Genomic DNA, 9,438 nt, shown 5'->3' with positions numbered 1-9,438 from the left:
ACACAAAGCTGCTCTTTAGTCATTATGTGAGGATATTTCCTTTCTCACCTGAGTCCTCAATGAGCTCCCAAATATACCTTTGCAGAATCCACGACAACAGTGTTAGCAAACTGTTCCAAGAAGGGAAGTTTGGAACTCTCTCTGATGAAGACACATCAGAAAGCAATCTCTCAGAAAGCTTCTCTGTAGTTATTATGTGAGGATATTTCCTTTTTCACCATGGGTCCCTGTGGGCTCCCAAATATCACTTTCCAGTTTCCACGAAAAGAGTGTTAGCAAACTGCTTCCTGAAGTCTACATTATAAGTCTGTGAGATGCACTCACAGATCAGAAAGAACTTTCTCAGAAAGTTTCTTTCACGTTTTGAACGGATTAAATTTTCTTTATCAGCGTAGGCCTCAATGGGATCCAAGGAAGCCCTTCTCAGGTTCCTCAAAGACAGTGTTAATGGAATGCTCCACGAAACATAAGTGTAACTCTGTGAGATGAATTCACATATCACCAAGAAGTGTCTAAGAAAGCTTCTTTCCAGTTTTCATCTGTGGATGTTTCCTTTGTCACGGTAAGTTTCATTGCGCTATGAAGTATCTAATTGCAGATTTCCAGAAAACTGTGTTAACAAACTGATCACTGAAGAGAAACGTGTAACTCTGTGAGTTACATTCACACATGGCAGTGCAGTTTCTCAGAATGCTGCTCTTTAGTTATTATGTGAGGATATTTCCTTTTTCACCAGAGCCCTCATTGAACTCCCAAATATACCTTTGCAGAATCCACGACAACAATGTTAGCAAACTGTTCCAAGAAGGGAAGGGTGGAACTCTGTGTGATGAAGTCACACATCAGAAAGCAATCTCTCAGAAAGCTTCTCTGTAGTTATTATGTGAGGATATTTCCTTTTTCACCATGGGTCAATAAGGGCTCCCAAATATCACTTTTCAGTTTCCACGAAAAGAGTGTTTGCAAACTGCTTCCTGAAGTCTAAATTATAAGTCTTTGAGATGAACTCACGGATCGGAAAGAAGTTTCTCAGAAAGCTTCTTTCACGTTTTGAACGGATGAAATTTCCTTTATCAGCGTATTCCCCAATGCGATCCAAGGAAGCCTTTCTCAGCTTCCTCAAAGACAGTGTTAATGGACTGCTCCATGAAACATAAGTGTAACTCTGTGAGATGAATTCACACATAACCAAGAAGTTTCTAAGAAAGCTTCTTTCTAGTTTTCACCTGTGGATGTTCCCTTTGTCACCGTATGGTTCATTGCGCTATGAAGTATCTAATTGCAGATTTCCATAAAACTGTGTTAACAAACTGATCACTGAAGAGAAACGTGTAACTCTGTGAGTTGCATTCACACATGGCAGTGCAGTTTCTCAGAAAGCTGCTTTTTAGTTATTATGTGAGGATATTTCCTTTTTCACCAGAGCCCTCAATGAGTTCCCAAATATACCTTTGCAGAATCCACGACAACTGTGTTAGCAAACTGTACCAAGAAGGGAAGGGTGGAACTCTGTGTGATGAAGACACACATCAGAAAGCAATCTCTCTGAAAGCTTCTCTGTAGTTATTATGTGGGGATGTTACATTTTCCACCATGGGTCCCTGTGGGCTCCCAAATATCAATTTCCGCTTTCCACGAAAAGAGTGTTAGCAAACTGCATCCTGAAATTTAAATTATAAGTCTGTGAGATGAACTCACAAATGAGAAAGAATTTTCTCAGAAAGTTTCTTTCACTTTTTCAAAGTGTGAAATTTCCTTTATCAGCGTAGGACTCAATGGGATCCAAGGAAGCCCTTCAGAGGTTCCTCAAAGACAGTGTTAATGGACTGCTCCACGAAACATAAGTGTAACTCTGTGAGATGAATTCACACATAACCAAGAAGTTTCTAAGAAAGCTTCTTGCTAGTTTTCATCTGTGGATGTTTCCTTTCTCACCGTAAGGTTCATTGCGCTCTGAATTATCTAATTGCAGATTTCCAGAAAAATGTGTTAACAAACTGATCACTGAAGAGAAACGTGTAATTCTGTGAGTTGGGTTCACACATGGCAGTGCAGTTTCTCACAAAGCTGCTCTTTAGTTATTATGTGATGATATTTCCTTTTTCACAAACCCTCAAAGAGCTCCAAAATTTACCTTTGCAGAATCCACGACAACAGTGCTGGCAAATTGTTCCAAGAAGGGAAGGGTGGAACCCTGTGTGATGAAGTCACACATCAGAAAGCAATCTCTCAGAAAGCTTCTCTGTAGTTATTATGTGAGGATATTTCCTTTTTCACCATGGGTCCCTATGGGCTCACAAATATCACTTTCCAGTTTCCACGAAAAGAGTGTTAGCAAACTGCTTCCTGAAGTCTGAATTATAAGACCCGTGAGATGAACTCACAGATCAGAAAGAAGTTTCTCAGAAAGCTTCTTTCACGTTTTGAACGCATGATATTTCCTTCATCAGCGTAGGCCTCAATGCGATCCAAGGATGCCCTTCTCAGCTTCCTCAAACACAGTGTTAATGGACTGCTCCACGAAACATTAGTGTAACTCTGTGAGATGAATTCACACATCACCAAGAAGTTTCTAAGAAAGCTTCTTTCCAGGTTTCATCTAGAGATATTTCCTTTGTCACCATAAGTTTGATTGCGCTATGAAGTATCTAATTGCAGATTTCCAGAAAACTGTGTTAACAAAATGATCACTGAAGAGAAACGTGTAACTCTGTGAGCTGCATTCACACATGGCAGTGCAGTTTCTCAGAAAGCTGCACTTTAGTTATTATGTGAGGATATTTCCTTTTTCACCGGAGCCCTCAATGAGCTCCCAAATATACCTTTGCAGAATCCACGACAACAGTGTTAGCAAACTGTTCCAAGAAGGGAAGGGTGGAACTCTGTGTGATGAAGTCACACATCAGAAAGCAATCTCTCAGAAAGCTTCTCTGTAGTTATAATGTGAGGCTATTTCCTTTTTAACCATGGGTTCCTAAGGGCTCCCAAATATCACTTTCCAGTTTCCACGAAAAGAGTGTTAGCAAACTGCTTCCTGAAGTCTAAATTATAAGTCTGTGACATGAACTCACGGATCAGAAAGAAGTTTCTCAGAAAGCTTCTTTCACGTTTTGAACGGATGAAATTTCCTTTATCAGCGTAGGCCCCAATGCGATCCAAGGAAGCCTTTCTCAGCTTCCTCAAAGAGAGTGTTAATGGACTGCTCCACGAAACATAAGTGTAACTCTGTGAGATGAATTCACACATCACCAAGAAGTTTCTAAGAAAGCTTCTTTCTAGTTTTCATCTGTGGATGTTCCCTTTGTCACCGTAAGGTTCATTGCGCTATGAAGTATCTAATTGCAGATTTCCAGAAAACTGTGTTAACAAACTGATCACTGAAGAGAACCGTGTAACTCTGTGAGTTGCATTCACACATGGCAGTGCAGTTTCTCAGAAAGCTGCTCTTTAGTTATTATGTGAGGATATTTCCTTTTTCACCAAGCCCTCAAAGAGCTCCAAAATATACCTTTGCAGAATCAACGACAACAGTGTTAGCAAACTGATCCAAGAAGGGAAGGGTGGAACTCTGTGTGATGAAGACACACATCAGAAAGCAATCTCTCAGAAAGCTTCTCTGTAATTATTATGCGAGGATATTTCCTTTTCAACCATGGGTCCCTATGGGCTCCCAAATATCACTTTCCAATTTCCACGAAAAGAGTGTTAGCAAACTGCTTCCTGAAGTCTTAATTATAAGTCCGTGAGATGAACTCACAGATCAGAAAGAAGTTTCTCAGAAAGCTTCTATCACGTTTTGAACGGATGATATTTCCTTCATCAGCGTAGGCCTCAATGCGATCCAAGGAAGCCCTTCTCAGCTTCCTCACAGACAGTGTTAATGGACTGCTCCACGAAACATAAGTGCAACTCTGTGAGATGAATTCACACATCACGAAGAAGTTTCTAAGAAAGCTTCTTTCTAGTTTTCATCTGTGGATGTTTCCTTTGTCACCATAACTTTGATTGCGCTATGAAGTATCTAATTGCAGATTTCCAAAAACTGTGTTAACAAACTGATCACTGAAGAGAAACCTGTAACTCTGTGAGTTGCATTCACACATGGCAGTGCAGTTACTCAGAACGCTGCTCTTTAGTTATTATGTGAGGATATTTCCTTTTTCACCAGAGTCCTCAATGAGTTCCCAAATATACCATTGCAGAATTCACGACAACAGTTTTAGCAAACTGTTCCAAGAAGGGAAGTTTGGAACCCTCTCTGATGAAGACACATCAGAAAGCAATCTCTCAGAAAGGTTCTCTGTAGTTATTATGTGAGGATATTTCTTTTTTCACCATGGGTCCCTGTGGGCTCCCAAATATCACTTTCCAGTTTCCACGAAAAGAGTGTCAGCAAACTGCTTTCTGAAGTCTAAATTTTAAGTCTGTGAGATGTACTCACAGATCAGAAAGAAGTTTCTCAGAAAGCTTCTTTCACGTTTTGAACGGATGATATTTCCTTCATCATTGTAGGCCTCAATGCGATCCAAGGAAGCCCTTCTCAGCTTCCTCAAAGACAGTGTTAATGGATTGCTCCACGAAACAAAAGTGTAACTCTGTGAGATGAATTCACACATCACCAAGAAGTTTCTAAGAAAGCTTCTTTCTAGTTTTCATCTCTGGATGTTTCCTTTGTCACCATAACTTTGATTGCGCTATGAAGTATCTAATTGCAGATATCCAGAAAACTGTGTTAACAAACTGATCACTGAAGAGAAACCTGTAACTCTGTGAGTTGCATTCACACATGGCAGTGCAGTTTCTCAGAACGCTGCTCTTTAGTTATTATGTGAGGATATTTCCTTTTTCACCAGAGCCCTCAATGAATTCCGAAATATACCATTGCAGAATCCACGACAACAGTTTTAGCAAACTGTTCCAAGAAGGGAAGTTTGGAACTCTCTCTGATGAAGACACATCAGAAAGCAATCTCTCAGAAAGCTTCTCTGTATTTATTATGTGAGGATATTTCCTTTTTCACCATGGGTCCCTATGGGCTCCCAAATATTACTTTCCAATTGCCACGAAAAGAGTGTTAGCAAACTGCTTCCTGAAGTCTAAATTATAAGACTGGTGAGATGAACTCACAGATCAGAAAGAAGTTTCCCAGAAAGCTTCTTTCACGTTTTGAACGCATGATATTTCCTTCATCAGCGTAGGCCTTAATGCGATCCAAGGAAACCCTTCTCAGCTTCCTCAAAAACAGTGTTAATGGACTGCTCCACGAAACATTAGTGTAACTCTGTGAGATGAATTCACACATTTCCAAGAAGTTTCTAAGAAAGCTTCTTTCCAGTTTTCATCTAGGGATATTTCCTTTGTCACCATAAGTTTGATTGTCCTATGAAGTATCTAATTGCAGATTTCCAGAAAACTGTGTTAACAAACTGATCACTGAAGAGAAACCTGTAACTCTGTGAGTTGCATTCACACATGGCAGTGCAGGTTCTCAGAAAGCTGCTCTTTAGTTATTATGTGAGGATATTTCCTTTTTCACCAGAGCCCTCAATGAGTTCCCAAATAAACCACTGCAGAATCCACGACAACAGTGTTAGCAAACTGTTCCAAGAAGGGAAGTGTGGAACTCTGTGTGATGAAGTCACACATCAGAAAGAAATCTCTCAGAAAGCTTCTCTGTAGTTATTATGTGCGGATATTTCCTTTTTCACCATGGGTCACTGTGGGCTCCCAAATATCACTTTCCAGTTTCCAGGAAAAGAGTGTTAGCAAACTGCTTCCTGAAATTTTAATTATAAGTCTGTGAGATGAACTCACAGATCAGAAAGAAGTTTCTCAGAAAGCTTCTTTCACGTTTTGAACGGATGAAATTTCCTTTATCAGCGTAGGCCTCAATGCGATCCAAGGAAGCCCTTCACAGGTTCCTCAAAGACAGTGTTAATGGACTGCTCCACGAAACATAAGTGTAACTCTGTGAGATGAATTCACACATCACCAAGAAGTTTCTAAGAAAGCTTCTTTCTAGTTTCATCTGTGGATGTTTCCTTTGTCAACGTAAGGTTCATTGCGCTATGAAGTATCTAATTGCAGATTCCCAGAAAACTGTGTTAACAAACTGATCACTGAAGAGAGACGGGTAACTCTGTGAGTTGCATTCACACATGGCAGTGTAGTTTCTCAGAAAGCTGCTCTTTGGTTATTAGGTGAGGATATTTCCTTCTTCACCAGAGTCCTCAATGAGCTCCCAAATATACCTTTGCAGAATCCACGACAACAGTGTTAGCAAACTGTTCCAAGAAGGGAAAGGTGGAACTCTGTGTGATGAAGTCACACATCAGAAAGCAATCTCTCACATAGCTTCTCTGTAGTTATTATGTGAGGCTATTTCCTTTTTCACCATGGGTCCCTTAGGGCTCCCAAATATCACTTTCCAGTTTCCACGAAAAGAGTGTTAGCAAACTGCTTCCTGAAGTCTAAATTATAAGTCTGTGACATGAACTCACGGATCAGAAAGAAGTTTCTCAGAAAGCTTCTTTCACGTTTTGAACGGATGAAATTTCCTTTATCAGCGTAGGCCCCAATGCGATCCAAGGAAGCCTTTCTCAGCTTCCTCAAAGAGAGTGTTAATGGACTGCTCCACGAAACATAAGTGTAACTCTGTGAGATGAATTCACACATCACCAAGAAGTTTCTAAGAAAGCTTCTTTCTAGTTTTCATCTGTGGATGTTCCCTTTGTCACCGTAAGGTTCATTGCGCTATGAAGTATCTAATTGCAGATTTCCAGAAAACTGTGTTAACAAACTGATCACTGAAGAGAACCGTGTAACTCTGTGAGTTGCATTCACACATGGCAGTGCAGTTTCTCAGAAAGCTGCTCTTTAGTTATTATGTGAGGATATTTCCTTTTTCACCAAGCCCTCAAAGAGCTCCAAAATATACCTTTGCAGAATCAACGACAACAGTGTTAGCAAACTGATCCAAGAAGGGAAGGGTGGAACTCTGTGTGATGAAGACACACATCAGAAAGCAATCTCTCAGAAAGCTTCTCTGTAATTATTATGCGAGGATATTTCCTTTTCAACCATGGGTCCCTATGGGCTCCCAAATATCACTTTCCAATTTCCACGAAAAGAGTGTTAGCAAACTGCTTCCTGAAGTCTTAATTATAAGTCCGTGAGATGAACTCACAGATCAGAAAGAAGTTTCTCAGAAAGCTTCTATCACGTTTTGAACGGATGATATTTCCTTCATCAGCGTAGGCCTCAATGCGATCCAAGGAAGCCCTTCTCAGCTTCCTCACAGACAGTGTTAATGGACTGCTCCACGAAACATAAGTGCAACTCTGTGAGATGAATTCACACATCACGAAGAAGTTTCTAAGAAAGCTTCTTTCTAGTTTTCATCTGTGGATGTTTCCTTTGTCACCATAACTTTGATTGCGCTATGAAGTATCTAATTGCAGATTTCCAAAAACTGTGTTAACAAACTGATCACTGAAGAGAAACCTGTAACTCTGTGAGTTGCATTCACACATGGCAGTGCAGTTACTCAGAACGCTGCTCTTTAGTTATTATGTGAGGATATTTCCTTTTTCACCAGAGTCCTCAATGAGTTCCCAAATATACCATTGCAGAATTCACGACAACAGTTTTAGCAAACTGTTCCAAGAAGGGAAGTTTGGAACCCTCTCTGATGAAGACACATCAGAAAGCAATCTCTCAGAAAGGTTCTCTGTAGTTATTATGTGAGGATATTTCTTTTTTCACCATGGGTCCCTGTGGGCTCCCAAATATCACTTTCCAGTTTCCACGAAAAGAGTGTCAGCAAACTGCTTTCTGAAGTCTAAATTTTAAGTCTGTGAGATGTACTCACAGATCAGAAAGAAGTTTCTCAGAAAGCTTCTTTCACGTTTTGAACGGATGATATTTCCTTCATCATTGTAGGCCTCAATGCGATCCAAGGAAGCCCTTCTCAGCTTCCTCAAAGACAGTGTTAATGGATTGCTCCACGAAACAAAAGTGTAACTCTGTGAGATGAATTCACACATCACCAAGAAGTTTCTAAGAAAGCTTCTTTCTAGTTTTCATCTCTGGATGTTTCCTTTGTCACCATAACTTTGATTGCGCTATGAAGTATCTAATTGCAGATATCCAGAAAACTGTGTTAACAAACTGATCACTGAAGAGAAACCTGTAACTCTGTGAGTTGCATTCACACATGGCAGTGCAGTTTCTCAGAACGCTGCTCTTTAGTTATTATGTGAGGATATTTCCTTTTTCACCAGAGCCCTCAATGAATTCCGAAATATACCATTGCAGAATCCACGACAACAGTTTTAGCAAACTGTTCCAAGAAGGGAAGTTTGGAACTCTCTCTGATGAAGACACATCAGAAAGCAATCTCTCAGAAAGCTTCTCTGTATTTATTATGTGAGGATATTTCCTTTTTCACCATGGGTCCCTATGGGCTCCCAAATATTACTTTCCAATTGCCACGAAAAGAGTGTTAGCAAACTGCTTCCTGAAGTCTAAATTATAAGACTGGTGAGATGAACTCACAGATCAGAAAGAAGTTTCCCAGAAAGCTTCTTTCACGTTTTGAACGCATGATATTTCCTTCATCAGCGTAGGCCTTAATGCGATCCAAGGAAACCCTTCTCAGCTTCCTCAAAAACAGTGTTAATGGACTGCTCCACGAAACATTAGTGTAACTCTGTGAGATGAATTCACACATTTCCAAGAAGTTTCTAAGAAAGCTTCTTTCCAGTTTTCATCTAGGGATATTTCCTTTGTCACCATAAGTTTGATTGTCCTATGAAGTATCTAATTGCAGATTTCCAGAAAACTGTGTTAACAAACTGATCACTGAAGAGAAACCTGTAACTCTGTGAGTTGCATTCACACATGGCAGTGCAGGTTCTCAGAAAGCTGCTCTTTAGTTATTATGTGAGGATATTTCCTTTTTCACCAGAGCCCTCAATGAGTTCCCAAATAAACCACTGCAGAATCCACGACAACAGTGTTAGCAAACTGTTCCAAGAAGGGAAGTGTGGAACTCTGTGTGATGAAGTCACACATCAGAAAGAAATCTCTCAGAAAGCTTCTCTGTAGTTATTATGTGCGGATATTTCCTTTTTCACCATGGGTCACTGTGGGCTCCCAAATATCACTTTCCAGTTTCCAGGAAAAGAGTGTTAGCAAACTGCTTCCTGAAATTTTAATTATAAGTCTGTGAGATGAACTCACAGATCAGAAAGAAGTTTCTCAGAAAGCTTCTTTCACGTTTTGAACGGATGAAATTTCCTTTATCAGCGTAGGCCTCAATGCGATCCAAGGAAGCCCTTCACAGGTTCCTCAAAGACAGTGTTAATGGACTGCTCCACGAAACATAAGTGTAACTCTGTGAGATGAATTCACACATCACCCAGAAGTTTCTAAGAA

Source organism: Rhinopithecus roxellana, chromosome 2 (assembly GCF_007565055.1).
Source record: "Rhinopithecus roxellana isolate Shanxi Qingling chromosome 2, ASM756505v1, whole genome shotgun sequence".
NCBI classification, from domain to species: Eukaryota; Metazoa; Chordata; class Mammalia; order Primates; family Cercopithecidae; genus Rhinopithecus; species Rhinopithecus roxellana.
The sequence above is the reverse complement of the archived record's forward strand: the minus strand, read 5'-3'. Positions refer to the sequence as shown.